Source organism: Rhinopithecus roxellana, chromosome 4 (assembly GCF_007565055.1).
Source record: "Rhinopithecus roxellana isolate Shanxi Qingling chromosome 4, ASM756505v1, whole genome shotgun sequence".
Lineage (NCBI taxonomy): Eukaryota > Metazoa > Chordata > Mammalia > Primates > Cercopithecidae > Rhinopithecus > Rhinopithecus roxellana.
Window position 1 is genome coordinate 119,132,601 of NC_044552.1, and position 21,876 is coordinate 119,154,476.

The window sequence follows — 21,876 nt, forward strand, 5'->3', positions numbered from 1 at the left end:
GGCTAATATGGTGAAACCCCGTCTCTACTAAAAAAAAAAAAATACAAAAAACTAGCCGGGCGCGGTGGCGGGCGCCTATAGTCCCAGCTACTCGGGAGGCTGAGGCAGGAGAATGGCGGGAACCCGGGAGGCGGAGCTTGCAGTGAGCTGAGATCTGGCCACTGCACTCCAGACTCCAGCCTGGGCGACAGAGCGAGACTCCGTCTCAAAAAAAAAAAAAAAAAGAAAATGATTTTATAAAAAAAGGAAAAAATGCTAAACATAATTTTTTAAATGCGGGCTAAAACAGGAGACTATCTTTTACCTAATAAATTGGCAAAAACTAAAAAGTCAGATAAGACAAAATTTTGTGAAGCCATGGTGAAGCCAGCACACCCTTAGTGTGAGGATAGGATAATACAACTTCAGAGGGCAGTTTGGACACAAATTATAAAATTACAGGGCACAAATATTTATGCATAAAGAGGGATTATAATAGCAATACATTGGAAACAATCTAAAAATCCTCCAAGAGGGACATGGTTGAAAAATTACAGTATGTCTATTAAGTCGTATGCTACATAAGCACTATAAAGAATAAGGTAGACCAGCATGCTGACTATAATTTTGGTTATCCCCCCAAAACTATTCTCACTTTTTCTTGGGTGGGGCTGCCCCGCTTGAGATGACTTTTTTCAAACTTTTTGCAGCTAGATGTAGCCAGTTACCTGAGTTCTCACCAAATGGAAATGAATGAAATTGGTATGTTCATCTTCCAGTTCCTCTTCTGAAAGATGTTTACTTTCAAATCACCCTTCCTTTTTCTGTCTTCAGTAGCTGTGGAAGCTATGATTTGAAGACAATTGCTTGACTTCACTCAAATGAGTCCCTGAATGATTTCCTAGAACAGAACCTGCACTGTACTGCACTGTAATAAGTGAGGTAAATAAATATCTATCATATTTAAACCAGGGCATTTTGGCTTCTCTTTACAGCAGCTTAGCACTTGCCCTAAATAATGCAGAAACGTGCATGGTGCTGCCAAAACTGAAACTTAAGATGTGGCATTGGTATGATGACAGAATCGCAGGTGATGGGGACGTGGGTATTTCAGGCTAAAATGTTGACCACCCTTTTTCTGTTGTCACAAAACATTTGGCAAAACTATTACCTACGATAACTGGAGAAGCAGATCACAGCTCCTATTACTTCAAATGAAGCTATTGGAAAGAATCCAAATGTCAATCTGTGTTGGCTGCTCTTTGCTGTCTGTAAACAGGTTTTTAAAAAAGTGATCAACTAAGACAAGAAGTGGCAAGTTTGCAAGCAGAGTTGGAGGAAAGTAGAGAGCATCCAAAAAGATGAGACTTTAAGTGTTGAAAAGCCAACTGATACGTAAAGAGGCTTACAATAGCACTTAACTGAACCAGAGCTGCAGATGATAAAACCATTACTCACACCCTTTCTCAAAGGCCTGTTAAGACTTCTCAGCCAAACAGAGAGGAAGCCTCAGGCAAAGAACAAATCCAGGGTGTTGCCTTCCTACCCAAGCCAATTTTTTTTTTTTTTTCAGGTAGCTTCAAGGTACCTACCACTCAAAGAGGAAAGAAAAGTGTGTCAAACCTACAAGCCAGGAAATAGGTCAGCCTGAAGATCCACGTGCAGAAAAGAACATTGAGAGTGGTCAGTGGCCCAGGTAACTGACTGTAAGTAAGCAGACCCAAAGCCAACTGAGTTCTTAGTCAGAAGCAGTGTTTGGTAAAACACCCGTGGTGACTAAGACATTCAATAAGTCACATGAGTATGATGGGCTCAGAAGGCAAACCCAAATCTGGATGGGTCTACCCCTTTGAGGACAAATCACTGCCCCCTCCAAGATGTTCACAGGCTGCTTCCTGCCATTGGCTGACGGTACACTCAGGCCTGCAGCAGCCAGATCAGCCTCAGTGAGAGGAGGCCTATGCTTCTGAGCCACATGGGACCCCCATCTCTACTGCACAGACATTTGTTCATGAGTACATTGAGAAAATGAGAGCTGACTAGGTCACATGTCCACAGAGCAGGTCACCTTCTCCATTGATCCTTGACATCCTGCAGTTTTATTTGTGCTGTAAGATTGGATCCAGTCTTGCTAAGCTCCTCCTGCTTCATGGCTTAGTGGTCCAGAGAAAACCCATTCATGATGAGAAGTGTGGGCCACATGGTCACAGGGGACCCTGGGGTCAGACTTTCAGCCTCCCTCAGGGACCACTAATAAGCCAACAGATGTTTTCCAGAATGAGACTAGTTATTTGCTGAAGAGGATAGGATTTTAGTCCAAAACCCTGGAAGCCACGGCTGTGTGTCCACTGTCAGGGTTTGCCACCGACTTCCTGCTTGGTCTCCTCTCTAGTGTTACCACCTCCATCTAACTTTCATATTACAGCCAGAGTGATGTTTCTAAAACTGAAATCTGGCCCTGGCTAAAATCTGATCATTAATTTGTACCACTTTAATAAGCATCAATTATGTGCCTGTTCTAGGTCTCGAGGATTCAGTAGAGACAAAGTAGAGGGTCCTTGTTTTATCCTTTGAATCTGTGAAAGAAGCTAACCTCATAATGTGACACAAGGGACACTAGCCCCACACTGGTGGCAAAATTTCACCATTAGACATTCATTCTTTGAACAACTGTTCACCTTATGCTAAAATGCAAATGTGCTTAAAGCTTTGTCATTCATGGTCATAAACAATTTTGGGTTAATTTATTTATATGATGAGTTCCAATATGACAACCCGAGCTTATCTAGATGAGTTTTGTGGCATCCTTGATAGGGGCTTTTATAGGCAGGAAAAAGTACTAAGGCGATACTGTGATTTTCTTAAATTAATACTTTATTAAAATTACAAATTCAAATTCCTCATTATTCCTTGAATTTTTAAGTTCAACTCATAAACCTTATTACTTTGTTTATGAATCTGGCAACTTCTAACCATCACTTTTAAGGAGTCTTTTATAATTTAATTGAATTAGTTTAAATATTTAAGAACTTGATATATTTTTTACCCTTTTTGAATACTTCAGTTGTACAACAAAAAAGTTGTCAAAACTGTAAGATATCTGAGCCTTTACCCTATTTGGAGACTAATTGACTTGTCAGTGTTTCTTAGATGCTGGCAGAAGACATGAGACTCTTGGATCAGAGACAAAGGGCTTTAATACTCACAGCAATAGCTTTAACCAGAGTGTCATTCTTTTGCATCAGTTCACTTTTTATTAGGTCTGGAATAGAACCCAAATACAACGTGATGACTAAATTTATGTGGTACCCTAAATGGGATCCAGGTACAGAAAAGAAAAGAACATTAAGTAAAAACTAAATAAAGCACAGACTTTAGTTAACAATAATGTATCAATTAATTTAGTTCATTATTTGTGACAAGTGTACCATACTAATACAAGATTTTAACAACAGGGGAAACCAGGTGTGGGGTATATATGTGAGAACTCTCTGTACTATCTTCACAATCATTTTGAAAATATTCTTAGTTTTTTTAAGTCGAGCAAATTAAAAATATTAGATAAAATGACAATACATATTGTACTTGAATTTAGAAACATTGTGAAAATTATAGCCAAATGACTGAAGTTTGGGAACACTGGTTTTGAGAATAACAGGGATGGTTGAACTATGCTGAACCCTTGATCCTTCCCACCAGTGTGACAAGAAGATGTGTGATTACACCACAGTACTATCTACCCATAGCTTGCAATTCAGATGGTTCTTCCATAGTGCTAAATAGAAGAGTCTTTCATGAACCATCCTGAGAATGAGCAGGCAGTAACCACCAAAAGCAGAGCTGAAACTTCTCTAAGAGTGAGACACGACTTTCTCTAGAGGAACTGGGGCTTCTTGGTGGCTGGGTTCTCAGGGGATTTCTTAGTGGAGAGTTACTATAAACATCTAAGCTCTAGTTTACCACCAAAGTTTGGCCCTTCAGACACCTAGTGTCTTTTAGCAGCACCCTCAGCAAACATGAGTCCTTGTCTACCGAAAAGACCTCCGGCTCAGGGAATAGGAATTGGAAGTTGAGGGTCACACCACTGATGCCCCATTCTCAGGAGCCCTCTACCATCTCTCTTCTCACCCTGTTCACAATTACCTAGGGATTGTAGCACTTGTCCCACTCCCCAACCTCAGCACCCAAGGTCCCAAAGTGATAGACAGAGTGCCAACATTCCTTATCTGTAAAATAGAGGACAACAGGAGAGGGCTGGTCTATATCAGTAAGTCTGGAGTTTTAGCCTATGCAAGAATTGTCTGGAAGGCTTGTGAAAACACGGGGAACTGAGCTCCACCTTCAGAGTTCCTGCTTCACAGAGTCAGTAATTTGCATTTCTAACAAATCCCAGGTGACACTGATGCTCTGGTTGGGAGCTGCACTTTGAGAACCACTGGTTTAAATGATCTCAGGGGCATCTTTCAACTTTCATAGTCATTAAATACATGTGTCTCAGACTCATGTGATCATGAGACTCACCCGGAATCTTGGTTAAATGCACAGATCAGCAGGCCCCACCCCAAACTTTCTGACTCAGAATTACAAGGTGAGCAGCCCAAGTGATTCTTATGATCAGAGGAGTTTGGGAATCTTTATAATACCAAAAGCCAGTGAACCATCAGTGAATACGGTCTTTGAGCAGGACATGGTGAGAAATTGAGGGCATTCAAAGATGGCACGCGGGCCCAGGAGAAATGGGTAAAGCTGAAGAAGGGTGTGAGAAGGGATCAACAGGGTCAAAGTTTTGCCCTGACCCTTGCCCATGGCACACACAGCCCTGAAAAAATCATCTCAACCACTTGACATGAGCCTTTGCTACTCCACTGTCCATTGGATGGGGAGGGCAGGAGGCTCAAGGGAATACAAATGGCCAAGGTGATGCTGGGTCAAAGGGAAACTTCAGAAGGTCATAAATGTAACTTTCATTGAGTGTTTTGGCCATAAACACTTTGGGGTAAATTCATTTATATGATGAATTCCAATATGACAGCAACCTAAGCTTGTCTATGAGTTTTACGGTATCCTTGACAGTGGCTTTTGTACACAAACAGGTCAACCCACTAGCACAGTGTACTGGGAAGGCTGGAAGAGCTAGAATGGTAGTGCCAATCAAAATACAGCTCAAAGACCCCAGTCATTTATCCAACAGAAAACAACCAATCAAAATACAGCTCAAAGACCCCAGTCATTTCCCCAACAGAAAACAATACCCAATTAAGCTGGAAGCAAGAAAGGGCGTAGTGTCTGTAGTTAAGGGGCTGCTTGCCCATGGACTTCTAAAATCCTGTCATTCTCCCTGTAATACTCTCATTTTACCCATTTTAAAGATTTTGGGGGAATACCACGGTACAGGATCTCGGGGCAATGAATGAGGTCGTGATCCCAGTCCACGCGTTAGTGGCAGATCCATGTACTCTTCTGACTCGAGTGCCAGGGAATGCAAAATGGTTTTAAGCTTTTTTGGTCAGATGCCTCCTGGGTTGGACTACACACAAGAAGGTTATCTACATGTTAGAGTATACTCCCACTTTTTAATTGAAGGTTCCTCAGATCCCTTTCTAGGGCTCGGCAAAAAAAAAAAAAAAAAAAAAAAAAAAAAAAAAAAAAAAAGGGGGCTGTCCCAAAAGCCTCGAGGGAGTAATGTCCAAGTGTATTGTTTTGCTTTTCTCTGCCATTCAAAAGGAAAAAGGTATTAAGACTCTAGGCTCAGAGGGATTAAGTGGTGTGACCAATGTCAGAGGCTATAATAGTGGCAGAATAAGGACTAAAATCTCTTCTAATCCCTAGACCAATGAGTTTCTTTCAGAGAGTGTTATTCGAAGCTAACGTCGTCCATTTCTTTAAACTATTTTACCTATGAGTTCCAGAAAACGAAATTCCATCATTAAGATATTCACTCCTTTGAGCCTTTTAACATCAGTGTCAGATGTCTCTTTTAAAATCAAAATATTTTAAGCCTCTATCAACTAATACATCAGTGGGGCTAAACAGAGATGTAGCAGAAAGCTGAGCCTAATGTAGTAGGTAATGAAAGGCACACCACCACCATAACCCCAACCTGCCTGGCAGGAAGTCGAAAGAGAAAGAGTGAGAGGAGAAAGAATCATGAGTAGGGAGACAGGCCTTCTCAACGGGTGTTTGGGAAGTTCCTGGGCCAGGAGGGCATCTTAACTCCTGTTTCTCAATTTTGCCTGTGTAGCCCCCTGAAAATACTAGTTGATTTGAATTAAGTAGAAACAATATTATCTCTAACTGAAAGCTTTAGTTTGGCCTAAATTCTCCTCTTATAGACTTGTTTTTTTCTTTTAAAGACAGAGTCTCGCTCTGTCACCCAGGCTGGAGTGTAGTGGCATGATCTCAGCTTACTGCAGCCTCGACCTCCCGGGATGAAGTGATTGTCCTGCCTCAGCCTCCCGAGTAGCTAGGATTACAGGCATGAGCCACCACGCTTGGCTAATTTTTCTACCTTTATTAGAGACGGGATTTCACCATGTTGGCCAGGCTGGTCTTGAACTCCTGAACTCAAGTGATCCACTCACCTCGGCCTCCCAAAGTGCTGGAATTACAGGCATAAGCCATAGCGCCCGCCTCTTCTAATAGATTAAGGAGCAGAAAGAAGCTTTCTTCTTATAGAGAAAGACACTATCCAGTGATGGCAACCCAAGATGCCCTATTTAAAAGAATGATTTCAAAATGACACTATCCAAAAAAGAAGGTTTAGTCAGGATAAGACCAAGTATCAAGGACTTTCTCTCTTTTTTGTCTGAAAGTCAGGATTCTGGATGGTGTCATTTTTCCCTGGTGATAACCCTCCTTTCTTTCCTGCCACATCATGGGGCTGCTCTATTAACCCAGAGACCCAAGGATAAGGTTGTTAGAAAATTGGAGAGTGGCAGCGAAAGAGCAGATGCTCCCGCCTTATAAATTAGCGGAAGATTATGCATGGCCAGCTGTACCATGGAACTACCCGGGTTTTATACCACACCGTGATCCTCTGTGTTTATCATATGGTCCGGCATCTGGTCAGTTCTGTCCCCAGCTCCCATATATCTATTCAAATCAAGCACTGGCTAGGGGTTTATTTATGTATATGCTTCAGTCTCCATCAGGATCCCTCCTGAGGTCTTAACTTGCAACATGGCAGGGAATTAACCGAGCAAGTCCTTTGTATCACAACTCTAAGTTACTCATTCACCTGAAGGTAACCCTTTTTTTTTTTCCTGTCAGGTTTAGGAAGTGAGGGGGTAGTCAAATGAGGAAGATATGGATGTGTGATAAGAGACAGTCAGAGAGAGAGAGAGAGAGAGAGAGAGAGAGAGAGAGAGAGAGAGAGACAAGCCTCAAAGTGTTTATATATCAACAAAACCAGACATGAATACTCTGAAATAAGGTAAAAGTAATGTACTGTATGCCTGAATAACTAAGAAAAAAAGAAAAGAGATTTTCCTGTGTTTAAAAAATCTTGGGCTAAACCTGAAGTTATATGAAAGTTTCCTAAGCTTTTTTCCTTTGTAACAAGATAGTATTTCCAAGAAGAAAATCTATTAATCAATTTCTTGGCTTTGAGTATTTGCCTTGGATGTCTTTTTTCATTTATTTTAACAGGTAGATATAAGGGCCTGTCATTGTGGTTAGGCCAAAAGAAAGTTCTCATTCTCCTCTCACACCGTGCATCAAAACAAATTACAGATTAACCAAAGAATTAAATTGAAAAACAAAAATAAACTTAGAAGAAAGCACTTTACCATCTTTCTGATCTCTGGAAGGTAAATAGCTTTTAGAATATAAAAACAATGGAAGAAGTCATAACGAAAAAAGACTAATAGACTTTATAACCCCATAAAGCTATAAATTTTATGAACCTTAAAACTTACCGTAAACCAAATTAAAAGACAAAAAGAGAGGTGTAAATTTTTGCAACAGTTAATGAATAAAAAGTTAATATACTTAGCATATGAAGAACTCTTATAGATCAATAAGAAAAACATGAAGACAATAAATAAATAGGAAAAAGGCATAAGCAGTTTTATAAAAGGAAATACAAATTTTGGTAATTTTTTATGATTCAATTAATTAGTAATTTTAAACCTTTAAGCAAAATACTATTCACACCTATCAACAGAAAAGGGATTAAATTATAATACTCATTTTGCAACACAAACAAAAAGTAGAAAAAAATCTTAAGGCGCTTCAACTATAGGGAAATGGTAAGGTACATAGCTGTGTCCTTTAAGCTGTTAGATTCTCATTAAAAATCATTCTTCGTGGCCGGGTGTGGTGGCTCACGCCTGTAATCCCACCACTTTGGGAGGCCAAGGTGGGTAGATTACCTGAGGTCAGGAATTTGAGACCAGCCTGGCCAACATGGTGAAACCCTGTTTCTACTAAAAATACAAAAAAGTAGCTGGGCGTAGTGGCACTCGCCTGCTAGTGCCAGCTACTCAGGAGGCTGAGGCAAGAGAATCCCTTGAACCCGGGAGGCGGAGGTTGCAGTGAGCCAAGATGACGCCACTGCACTCCAGCCTGGGTGACAAAGCGAGACTGTATCTCAAAAGAAAAAAAAAAAATCATTCTTGGCCAGGTGCAGTGGCTCAGGCCTGTAATCCTAGCATTTTGGGAGGCCAAGGCAGGAGGATAGCTTGAAGCCAAGAGTCTCTGACCACCCTAGGAGACATAGCAAGACCCCTACAAAAAAATTGTTTTAACTAGCTAGGCATGATGGCACACACCTGTAGTCCTAGCTACTCAGTAGGCTGAGACAGGAGGATCACTTGAGCCTAGAAGTTGGAGGCTGCATGAAGCTATGATCCTGCCACTGCACTCCCACCTGGGCAACAGAGTGAGACCCCCATCTCAAAAAAAAAAAAAAAAAAAAAAAAAAAAAACCAGAGTCCCTTTTATGAGAATTTAAAATGACAGAGGAAGGAGGAATAAATTCACATTTCTGTGGCCTAATTCATGAAGTGCCTTTTCCATATAGACTTGATCTGTGTGAAACGACAAGTCTATATCAAATGGAAATTTTTTCAAGAATCTTAGCTATTATTGTAATTCTCATATAGTCTTTGAAACAACTCTATAAAGTTGCCATTGTTTTTCCCATTTCATTAGAGTGAGCCAAAGTTCAGAAAGTTCAAGCCCCAGGACATCTACTGAGCTGCTGTGGTGAAGTCACACAGTCCACGTTCTTCCCAGCCACATTTTGCTGCCAAAGGCTGAAGAATTCAGCAAGATTCATCACAAAATTCAACATTATGCCCCATGAAAAATCTGTCTTCAACTGTTGGAGAGTGGGCATTTTGTCCTTTAGGACAGACATGGAAAGAGGCTTCTAGATATGACTCTGATATGAAAGGATATTTTAGGATATTTTAGGATTTTAGGATGATTTCTTATAAGAAAGAGCTGGTATACTATCAGTAATTAATCTTTTACTTGCCAGAGGGAAAAAAATACTTTATAACATCTTCACCATTATTTTTTCTATTTCAGAGTTTTCCAATGTCTGGAGGCAAGTATGCCTATCAATTGCAAATTACAAATTCTCAACCCGGACTCCGAGGCGTGGTATTGAGTGGAATGCTATAAATGTAACCCAGCTGTTAACTTTGCATGCTACAAACAGAGATGTTTCATAATGGCTCATCAAGTGACTTGTAAACATCAATGATGCAAGAAAGAATAACTTGGTTTTTTCTACTATACTATGATGTCAAATGCATCTTCTGTATTAGATTTTGTTACCTACATTCTCCCTTTGCTTATTTTGAAAAATAAAATCCTTTTTATGGTGCTCCAGACATATGTTTGCATATTACAGAGTTGGTAAAAAGAAAAAAAGAGAGAGTTATTTGGTATTAAAAGGAGTCATTAAAGACTTTAACGTCAATTTGGAAAATTTAAGAATTAAAGGGGAAAAAGCATTAAGTTGAAAGTAAGAGTTTAAAAAGCAAAGGAAATTGTAGGAAATGAGCTGCCACCTTTTTTTCCCCAGATTTTTGTCTCATTTTAACTTTCTTTTAGGTACAATGGATGCAGACATGTCTGTAAACATTACTAATGTGAAATAACACCTCTTGAATTTGAAGCATATTATTCGATAGAATACTGTAAATGTGCGCACAGATGTTTCCTCACATGCTTCAAAACATAGGTGTCCCAACATGGTCGGCCAAGTGGCTTTTAAATATTGATGATGCAAGAAAAATTACCTTGGCTTTATATAATTGGGCACCATTGAGGTTTTGCAAGGCTTCAGATTTTACTGGTAGTAAAAGCCATAAATTAAGTCTTCCCTGACTACCAATCTCTTCATCTCAGACCTGCCGCAAAACCCTACTTGTCTGACATAATAAACAGTTGAACTCCAGCATAATTAACCAATTTTATAAGATGGTTTTATGATCAACCTAGAATATAGATGATACAAATGTCTTCCCATATTACAGAGTGGCAAGCCCATTTTCATCAGACATTTATGAGGAGATCATTTTCTCTGACCACTTCATTCCTAAGGCCAGGGCTGATGGGAGGTAGGGTAGCGGGTGAGGGAGACAGTGAGGAAATGGAGGTTCTGTCACCAAGAAAATTGTCCTAGTGAGTGTGATATCAGGCAGTGAGAGAGTTTGAGAAGCAAAGAGCAGTGGTTTGCTTTTATTTTTTGGTTTTTGTTTTGTGGTGGTGGTGTGGGGTTTGTTTTTAGTTACAGGCTTTAAATCACAATGAAACATTTCAAAAGTAGATGACATTTAACTTGAATAACTGAACAAATGATTATTCTAACATCATCTGAAGAGAAGCTGTTTACCTTCGGATGCACTGGTGAGGGGCCACATGGTATTGTTATGCAATTTATTCACAGGAATTTCTGTTTTGATACTGAAGTATGTACACACACACATATATACAGTGTCAGTTCTACTGCTCTCTCATCAGTGGATTTCAGAGGTATTTCCATTTAGTCTCATTGAAGCTCTGGTGTGTTGGACGGGGGTGCGGTATAAGAGAGGAAGTCACTGGGCCCATGGGAAACCAAGCTTGGGTGCAACCTCTGAAGCCAGAAGAAGGGGAAGCCACCCGGAACCTAGTTATCTCATCCAGGCAACAGCTATGATTTACATGCACAGCGTCCTCAGACAGCCCTGCTGCATGGCTGACAATTACAGGATGGTTGAAACCCTGCTCTGTGTGTCTAGTAAATATTATTTCTATTGTCATGTCAAAACACTAGGCCTTTTTTCAATTATTCAGCTTTTCTTTTACAATCATCGATTGTACTGTGGAAAAAAAACTCAGGAGAAACTCTATTATCCACCAGCCAGAATCCTTTAACCAGTACTTTTGCACTTAAACTTGAAGCTTGCACTCTTCAGTGTTTTGGGTTACAAACAAAAGTAGATTTTCTGGCTAACCTGAATTTGTTAGAAGGATATAAATTAGCTCCCAGCATTGTTGGGAAAACTCCGCATGCTTAGGCAGAAACGAAGGTAGGCAAAGCCCCACCAACATCCTGCAGGGCCCTGCTGATCCCAGGTACTTGCTGTTATACCACCACAAATAATATGCAAGTGGCTGAGCCTTTGAGATGCCCAGCCACGCTTTGGTCACATGACCATGCTCCAGCAGCCAGGGGTCAAAGAAGTGAAGAAACATTGTCCCACTTTGACTTCCACTGCAGTAGAGGCAAGCCCTGTCCCTCACGCATCTTCGGATTCTCCCCAAATAGGAAGGATACTGGGCATACAGAAGCACAAAATGTTTAGGGCTTGGTGATCGGCACTTGAACTACATTTCCTCACTTAATTATGACAATAGCCACATCATTCCTGTTTTAAAGATGAGAAATCAAAGCTTGAAAAAGACAAGCAATCGCCCATCGTGATAAGATCTAAGATACTGAAACCCCGCTGCAAATATCTGAGAAGTCTTACATTGTGATTAATCTCATTCTAATGTTAGATGTCTTTGAGTGTATTTCCTTAGAAAAGTTGTGATCTGGATGTGGTAACGCTCTTGACCAAAACATAGGTTTCATTAAAACAACAACAACTACAAAAATTTCTTCAAACACAGCAGTGTCATAATACAAGTCTTTAAAAATAAGTTAATGCCTGCCTATTCCATCTTACAAGCTGAAAGCATATTTCCTTCCTGGTAACCTGTCAATTTCTCTGAAAATATGGAAGAAATAACATATTCTTAGTTTACAACAAGGAATTTATGGCTTAAAGATGCTGAGAGGGGACGCAGATTTTGCTTCTGTGTAGAACCACAGCACGCTACTGACCTCCTGTGGCCATATTTCAAGGTACTGTCTCTTCAAAGAGAACAGCAATTGCAGGAAAGGTCCCTGGGGTGTTTGATCCTGATGTGTCATCATTGAGAAACTAGTTGTCATTGAACTCAAATGTGGAATTACTGAGCCAGTAAGTCCAACAGTGCTCTGCCCAAAAGCCACAGTCTTGTTCCTAAAAATTTGCCCAAGTCTTTGCCCACAACACAACTTCAATATTTTTTTAAAAAATTCACTGAACACCTATTGTGTTTGGGGCATCTGATAAACACTTTATCTTGTCTCATTTAATCATTGCAACAACTATATTATTGCCATTTTATAGAGAAATTGAAGTTCAAGGAAGATCAGTGATTTTTCCCAAAATCAGAGGCACAAAACAGGATTTTGAAAAAAGGATTATTCAATCCCCTTCCCCATCTTCAAGGTCTGTAATATGGTTTGGATACATGTCTCCACCCAAATCCCATGTCAAATTGTAGTCCCCAGTGCTGGGAGTGGGGCCTGGTGGGAGATGATGAGATCATTGGAGCGATTTCTTGTCAATGGTTTCGCACCATCCCCTTGGTGCTGTTCTCGTGATAGTGAATGAGTTCTCATGAGATTTGGTCTTTTAAAAGTGTGCAGCACCTCCCCACTTCCTTTCTCTTGCTCCTGCTCCAGCCACGTAAGACTCTTGCTCTCCCTTTGCCTTTCACCATGATTGGAAGCTTCCTGAGGTCTCCCCAGAAGCAGAAGCCACCATGCTTTCTGCATAGCCTTGCAGAACTATGAGCCAATTAAACCTCTTTTCTTTATAAATTGTCCAGTTTCAGGTATTTCTTGATAGCATTGCAAGCACAGACTAACACAGTCTGCTAACATCTCCCAAGAAGGCTTCCGTGACTGCTTGGCACACAGAAATATCACCTCCTCAGGACTTTAGTACTTGGCTCATACTCCTTTATATTATTATTTTTATATGTGTAGTAAAAACCTTGGTCAAAGGTCAGATGGGAGGGGTAGGGGTGTTGGTTTGTAAATCTAGAACAAAAAATCCTCCCAGGGTCAAAATCTACACTTGCAGTTGTAAACAATTATGATGGCTCACATTTACCAACTGCTGGCTGTGAGCCAGAGATGTCTCGATGTTCTTAACATGTTCCAGATGACTGAGCATGAGGCTTCGAGGCTTAGCTAGTTACAACAACTGTCTAGTAAATGACTGAATCTTTTTTACACCAACTCTGCAATGTGGCTATTACTAACATCTCTGGTTGATAGATAAGAAGACTGAGACGTTAAATCTGTTGTTCTCATGGGTTGAATTGTGTCTCCACAAAATTCATATGTTGAAGTTCTAACTCCCAGTACCCCAAATGCTGCCTTATTCAAAAATATGATGGTTGCAGATGTAATTGGTTAAGATGTGGTCTTATTGGAGTAGAGTGGGCCCTTAATCCAATATGACTGGTGTCCTTCAAAAAGAATGCTATGTGAAAACACAGACACACATACATAGTGATTATACCATGTAATGGCCGAACACGGTGGCTCACGCCTATAATCCCAGCACACTTGAGGTCAGGAGTTCGAGACTAACATGGTGAAATGCTGTCTCTACTAAAAACACAAAAATTAGCTGGGCGTGGTGATGGGTGCCTATAATTCCAGCTACTCAGGAGGCTGAGGCAGGAGAATCACTTGTACCCGGGAGGCTGAAATTGCAGTGAGCTGAGATTGCACCACTGCACTCCAGCCTGGGCGACAGAGAGAGACTCTGTCACACACACAAAAAAGACTGGAATTATGGTGCCACAAGCCAAAGAATGCCAAAGATTGCTGGCAAACCACCAGAAGCTGGGAGTAAGGCCTGGAACAGTCTCCTTGGTGGCTCTCAGAAGGAATCAGTCCTACTAACACATGTGACGTGCAGCCTGCAGACACATATTTCTGCTGTTCTGAGCCACCCGGCTTGTGGTGCTTTGTTACAGCAGCCCCAGGAAGATAGAGTGCTTGGCTAAGGTCTCAGAGCCACGAGGTGGGGAAGCACAAAAGCAGACCCCAGCAGTGTGGCATGAGAGCCGGTGCTCTTCCCCGCACTGCACAGGCTGGAGAGAAGCAGGAGGAGGAAGGAGGTTGCAGAAGTACCTCACATCCCCTGGGAGGGTGGCCAGTACCTAGAACCAGGGGGAAGAGATTTTATACAGAATCCCCACACTGCAGAAGCAGTCACTGTGTGTGTCGCAGTCTCCCGTTTGTACTTCTTATCACCCAGGATTCTGGGTAGTCATACTGATATGATATTGAGCAACATACCATCTGCAGCAACAACAGGGGCAAGGTGAATGGGTGCCCATGCCTCCTTTGACCTTTCCATGAGCCCTGTCTACCAGCTGTCACACACCCACAACAATAAACATCGTGCTCCAAAAAGGTTAGTGAGGTTTTTTAAGGTTCATTATTTTAGTGGCATTTAATTGCTGTGTTAGTATATTTGCATTGCTCTAAAGGAATACCCGAGGCTGGGTAATTTACAAAGAAAAAAAGATTTATTCGGTTCACAGTTCTGCAGGCTATACAGGCATGGCACCAGTATCTGCTCCTGGTGAGGCCTCGGGGAGGTTCCAATCATTGCAGAAGGCAAAGGGGGAGCATGCATGTCGCATGGCAAGAGGGGCAAGAGGAGAGACAGGGAGGAGGTGCCAGGCTGTTTTTAAACAACCAGATCTCATGTGAACTCATAGAGAACAGACACATCACCATGAGGATAGCACCAAGCCATTCATGAGGGATCCACCTCCATGATCCAAACGCCTCCCACCAGGCCCCACTTCCAACATCAGGGATCACATTTCAACATGAGAGGCAAAACATTCGGAGGAGGAAAGCATCCAAATTACATTCGTTGCCATAAAACAAATTGTACATTACTTACAGTACACAATTTGATAAGTTATGACATCGGTACACATCCATGAAACCATCACCACAACTAAGATACTGAATGTATCCATCATCCACAGAAGTCTCACTGTATACTCTGTCCCGCCTCGCCATCCTACCCACCTCTCTGTCCACAGGCAATCCTTCACTTGTCTGCTCTCTTTCACTATGGATAGCTTGCATTTTATAGAATCTCATGTCAAGAGAATCACATAGTATATTCTACTTTTGTCTGGCTCCTTTGATTTGGCATAAATTCATCCATGTGTTGTGTGATATCAGCAGTTCATTCCTTTCTATTTCTGAGTAGAATGCCACCATATGAGTGTATCACAATGTGTTTATCCATTCACCTGTTGATAGGTACTTGGATTGTTTCCACTTCAGAGATATTACAAATAGTCTCGTCCATACAATGTGACAGAGTCTTTGTACGGACGGATGCTTTTATTTTTCTTGGGTAAATACTTAGGAGTGAAAGGCTGGGACCTATGATAAGTGTATTTTCACTTTCTAAGCAACTGTCAAATGATTTTCTGTCGTGATCGTACTGTTGTACATTCCAACCAAGAGTATGACAGCGTTCTGGTTGCTCCATCTCCTCTTCACCAATATTTGATATTGTCCATTTTTTTTGGATTTGTGCCACTGTAATAGAGGTGTATCTCATTGTGGTTTTAATCTCCATCACCCTAATGACTAATGGTATTCATGGAGCATCTTTCGGCTTGCCTGTTTGCTATATCTTCTTCAGTATATATAACTGTCATCTATGAGACGTTTAATTTTGGTGACTCTCTGAACATTTCTTCTTAGTTTTTGCTCTGCCCCACCCCCAATTCTCGACTTCTACGCAGATTTAAGCTCTACTTATTACCTTGATGTTTTCCATCCTATATAATATTGAGATGAAGATGCCTCCTTGGTGGAGGTAGTGAGACCAGGAGAGACATTTGAGGTTCTTTCTTGCTTTCCCCACATTGTCCCATGACAATCCCTGCCTGGTCTAGAGTCCAGGGGTGTCTTAGTCTGTTTGGGCAGCCATAACAAAGTACTACAAACTGCTTATAAACAACAGCAATTTATTTCTCCAAGTTCTAGAGGCCAGGAAATTCAAGATCAAGGCATTGGCAGATTCAGTATGTGGTGAACACACTCTTCCTGGTTCACAGATGGCACCTTCTTGCTATGTCTTCACATAGCAGAAGGGGGAGGGAGCTTTCTGGGGTCCCTTTTATAAGGGCACCAATCTCATTCATAAGGACTTCACCCTCATATTTCATCACCCCCTCCAAAGGCCCTGTCTCCTAATGTCATCACACTGGTGACTAGGTTTAAACATGTGAATTTGGGGGTGGCACAAACAAACATTCATTCCATAGCAAAGAGTTTCCATGTGAACAGCACAAAAGTACAGCTCAGGTGAAAAGTTGATGAAAACAGTTGCAGACTGCTCCCCTGTCTAAACCACGAGGTTGCTGAGGAGTCCGGAGGAGCTTGTCTCCCTCCAAGGTACCTGCCCACTAAGGGTTAGAGATGGAGACCTGACCTGGCCTAGAGCCACCTGGTACACAGGCAACAGTTGGGAGTGGACCACACTGTGCCATTCTGCCTGAGCGTAAGGCCTCCTGCATCTCATCTGGTCCCTTCTCCTTAAACTCACAAGGTGCCCACCCTAGGCCTGGCTTTTTACCCTTCCCCAATCCACAGCATCAAATCATGATTCAAAATTTTAGGGAGCACTCTAGAATAAAAGAAGAAAGGTATTTATAGGAAGCCAAAAAAAATGAGTAAATAATTTTTTCAAAAGAAATTTCCATCACTGACATTAATGGGAACTGCTTCTTGGGTCCTTGAGATGTTTACTTTTGCAAGGTATCAGAACTCTTGGCCGCCCTCTAGCCCTTTCATTACCTGATTGGTCAATTTAGGAAGACTAATGAGGCATTCTCAGCTCTGCTTGGCCTTTCCTCCTCTTGGGAGTGAGCCAGCCTGAGGGTGCAGGAGCTCTCCTCAGCTTTTCTGGAGCAGGGGTCTGTCTGCCGCAGGCCAGTGTTGTTTGGGCAGAGTGAGTAAATGGGTCCAGCTGCCAGTCAGAGAGTAAGCCCCTTTGACTCTCATGCTAAGCTGCATCCTCTACCTCAGACTCCCGTTAGTAATAAAGGTGAGACTTTAGCTTCAATATTTACCTTTTTCTTTCATTTTTCAACTAGTTTAGAACTTATGCAAAAAAAAAAAAAAAAAAAAAAGCGGGGGAGGTGGCATTATCTCTTGAAGACCTCAGCAACTGGCAGCCAGAATACAATTTTCAGTCAGTCAGCAGAGGCTCAAAAAACCCTTTTTCTCCTGCTAACTGTTGCATAGCCTCCACTGGCTACTCAAAATCCTTTTTTTCCTGCTAACTGTTGCATAGCCTCCACTGGCTACTCAAAATCCTTTTTTTCCTGCTAACTGTTGCATAGCCTCCGCTGGCTACTCAAAATCCCTTTTTTCCCTGCTAACTGTTGCACAGCCTCCACCTGCTACTCAAAGTGTGGTGTGCAGAAGAGCAGCGTGAGTATTACCTGGGTGCTTGGGAGAAATGCATAGTATCAGGCCCCACCTCACATAACAATGGAATCTGCATTCAAACTACATGCCAAGGGGATTCATATGCACAAGAGAACTAGTAGCAAACATTAACAAGAAGGTAAGTGTTGCTCTCTCTCAGCTCACTCTTAACAGTTATTTTATTAAACATTTATCATTTTATTTAACTTTTTATTTTTAGATAGTATTTTACAACAAATTTCTTCACAAACTTGTGCAATAGTGATAAAATGTATCAATATAAACCAATTTTGCAAATGCATAGCACAACTTATATTTTTAAAAAGAAGGTAAAATAAATACTTTTTAAATAAAAATTGTATTTTATATAATAGAAAAATAGATAAGGTATATTGAGCACCTTTGTGCTCATTTCTTTCCTTCTATTTTCTTTTTCTTTTTTTTTTTTTTTCTGAGATAAAGTCTTGCTTTTTTTCCCAGTCTGAAGTACAGTGGCATGATCTTGGATCAGCTCATTTCAACGTCCATTTCCCAGGCTCAAGCAATCCTCCCACCTCAGCCTCCTCAGTAGCTGGGACTACAGGCATGCACCACCATGCCCAGCTAATTTTTGTTTTGTTTGGTTTTGTTTGGTTTTGTTTTGTTTTGTTGAGATGGGGTTTCGCTATGTTGCCCAAGCTGGTCTCAAACTCTTGACCTCAAGCAGTCTATCTGCCTTGGCCTCTCAAAGTGCTGAGACAAGCATGAGCCACCACACCCAGCCTCATGTTAGTTTCTATAGTAGTTGAGTTCAGTATATTGGTTTCCAGTCAATACCTTCAGAGTTTATTTAAGTAGAATAAAACTTTCATATGAGCCTTTCTGACAACTTTGTTTTCATTTTTGGTCAATGATTCACTGCTTTTGACAGAAAAGGGTGAGAGGCAAAGGAAGATGTGACTCATTTATTTCTTCTTTTCAACAGAATGTCAGCCTGAATCTTACTGCACACATTCCAAGATCATATTGTTGTGAGATAATAATACCTTAGGCTTATGTGGTATGCTGCCATTAGCAAAGCTCCTTCCCAGGTATTATCTTGTCTATCCTCCCACTAACTGGCAAGGTGGGTGACATTAAGCTTTGCCTACTGATGAAAAGAGTCAGGCATACTGAGGTTTACTTACCTGAGAATACATGGTGGGAAATGGCGAATCAAAGATAGACAAACTGTTCCGCCAACTCCAAGCCCAGGGTCAGCTCCAGACTCAGCCTAGATGGCATTAGTCTAAATGCGCTGTGTTTCATAGAACTGGAGTGTGGATATGGAAATAATAGAACCTAATATTGGCACTGCTTTAAATGCTTTACCTTTGAAAATTTACATCTATTAACACACTTAATTCTCATAATGACCCAATAATCTAGTTACTTTTATTATTCTCCTTATATAGATCACATATAACTATATATGCCCTCAGTTTCAGCTTCTAAGAAAATTTATCAATTATCGGGCAAAAAAAATGGCTTTTATTAAATTTCAAAACACAAGTCTCCTTATTGCTAGGATAAATACATGAGTCTGGGTTATAAATGACTTCAGACATCAAATGACATACATTTAGTAGCATAATGGTAAACATCTCAAAACCAGATTTCTGAGGAGAAAAGTACCCAGTTTGTAGATTTTGCCAACTTCTGAAGTATAAATATTTATATTTTGGTTGATTCCAAGCTATCCACTTGACATCACTGCACCTGGAGATGGGAAGAGATGTGTACATTCCGCTCTCACAAGCTGGTACTGACACATCACTGGCGCAGAGCCACGGACAGTCTACTTTCAGTTGGTATTCTTCAGACTCTTCAGTAAAGCCAAACAGTTTCGCCTTTGCCTTTTCAAATATTTTTGCAAGAATTTTGAACACTTTTTTGAGTTACTGGTAATTTTTCCAAATGTTTTTCTAGACAGGATTATGCTAATAGTCCCTACACAGCAGGAAGACCTGTACGTAAGCCTGCAAGCCAAGGGTTGGCAAACTCTTATAACGTGCCACACACAAATATTTCAGACTTTGCGGGCCACATGCTGTCTCTGTCACATATTCTTTGTTTTATAATCCTGTTAAAATACAAGATTTGTTCTTAAGCCAGGGGCTGTTGAAACCCAGTTGGGTTTGTCCCACAGGCTGTAGTTTGCTGATCCCTGATCTAAGCCCTGGGAACACAGATCAGGGAGACAAATGAGACTGGTCATGTGGTCAGACACTCCTGATTTTACTGTTTATGTGATATTGGCAGGTCAAAGCCTTCTACCTTACAGGACTATAAGGGTTAAAGTATTAATTCCTATGAAAGTTCTTTCTAAAGTATAATGTTTCAAGGACCATGGGGTATCATTGTTAGCATTATCCTGAATTGCTCACTAACTACTGCAGTTACAATCCCAGTTTAATTAAAACCTTTACTCAGAGCAGAAAGTACCAGCTCTTTAAATATCTGGAAGCCCCAACAGCAGGGGAGAACTGCAACAAACTCAGATCATTATTATAAATCCCTCTATCTGTTCTGAGCCACTCCTGGGAAATATCCAGGCCTTCTGGCAACAGATAACAATTTCAACCTTAGCTCTATTTCACATTGTTTAGGTCTCTGACCCTGCAAATATATTGTCTGACATAGAGTAGGTGTTCAAACTATACTGAATGAATGATTATTTTCAATTACCTAAGTGCTCACCTTCTATGAACCATAGCTCCCCCAAGCCATAGTCCCAAACCATATGCTCAGTCAGCCACCTGCCCAACCCAACACCAAGAGGACACCCTCTCCACGTATGGAGATGTTTTCCTCACTTAGTGGACAGGAAAGAAATGAAGAGAATACTATGTGGGTACCTAATCTACCCCTCCATAATTATTGAATAGATGTCTGAATTTCTTTACATCTGAAAAATCAATATATTGGGATCAGAATTACGTCCTAATGAAATTTAAAAAGAAAAGGAAGAAATTCCACTTTTGAAATGACTGAGAAACCTAATTTGACAATTAAAGGAGTATTCCAAGAGCTGGGCTGATAGGAAGACACCCCAGGAAGAGGTGATCTTAAGCTTCACTTCCATCCCATTCTTATAATATGTAATGTTTAGGCAAGGCCTCCTTACTTACAAATGCTTTACAATAATTTATTAATCTGGTAGACCTTATGACCTAGCATTTTAGAGTACTTTAAAAACAAAGATTAATTGCGCTAGGGCTTAGCAAAAAGGTGGAGGCGCAATAAATGATTCATCAAACTTTGTGGGGTTGAGGAAGGCTCTATCCATTTCACAGAAAGAATATTTCCTATGTCTGGGCAGCACAGAGGCACCCAGGAAAGGTCACATAAGAATTCAAAAGCAGAACTGAATTAGAACAAATGCATTTTCAGTTTCTTTATAAAAATATTGTAATGTGAAGTTCCCTTTTACTCTTACAGCTTTTAAACATGATTTCCATTTGAACACACTTGGTAGAATTTTGAATTCTAATGTCAAAATCAAAACCCATTTCTCTCAATTCTACTTACTCATTCATCTCTCACCTTCAATCTGCAATATGAGCTGGGACCCCCTTTTTAACTTCAAGTGGGGACAGTTCCATCTATCTGAAATGTGTTTATACTTTGTGTTTTAAGTAAATTTTCTAACTATAAGGCCAATGTGTTAAAGGATGATAAAGAAAGGTAGATTTAAGAATCTAGTTTCAGAAAGAGAATGCAAACTTTATTTTCAGATGCCAGAGAGGAAAACAGTACAACTACACCTTTTACTTCTATCAGTACATTAGGAAAAAGAACTTGGCAATGAATTACAACATTTGTTAGAATCCAAAGAGACATCATAAAGTCCCACTGAACATAGAAGTGAGAGTAATTAGGAAAGCTGGTATCGAAATAAACAGAAAGAGATCTTCATAGAGCAATTCAAATTGGTCGATATGTTTTTACAGAGTTATGAAATCATGCAGCATTTAGTTGTATTTCACTTTTATTCATCTCTAGTGAGGCCATATCCTAACCAGGACATTCGCTTCCAGTAAAGGAAGGATGGAAATACTACAAATCTG

General features: G+C 40.7%; 1 long non-coding RNA gene across 1 annotated transcript; it reads left to right on the forward strand.

The window, feature by feature from the left end:
* Positions 1-826: 826 nt before the first annotated feature.
* LOC115896864 lies at positions 827-9,635 on the forward strand. The gene is made up of 3 exons (XR_004056767.1): positions 827-921; positions 1,553-1,685; positions 9,514-9,635. It is a non-coding gene; the product is annotated as an uncharacterized LOC115896864 (long non-coding RNA).
* The last annotated feature ends 12,241 nt before the right edge of the window (positions 9,636-21,876 follow it).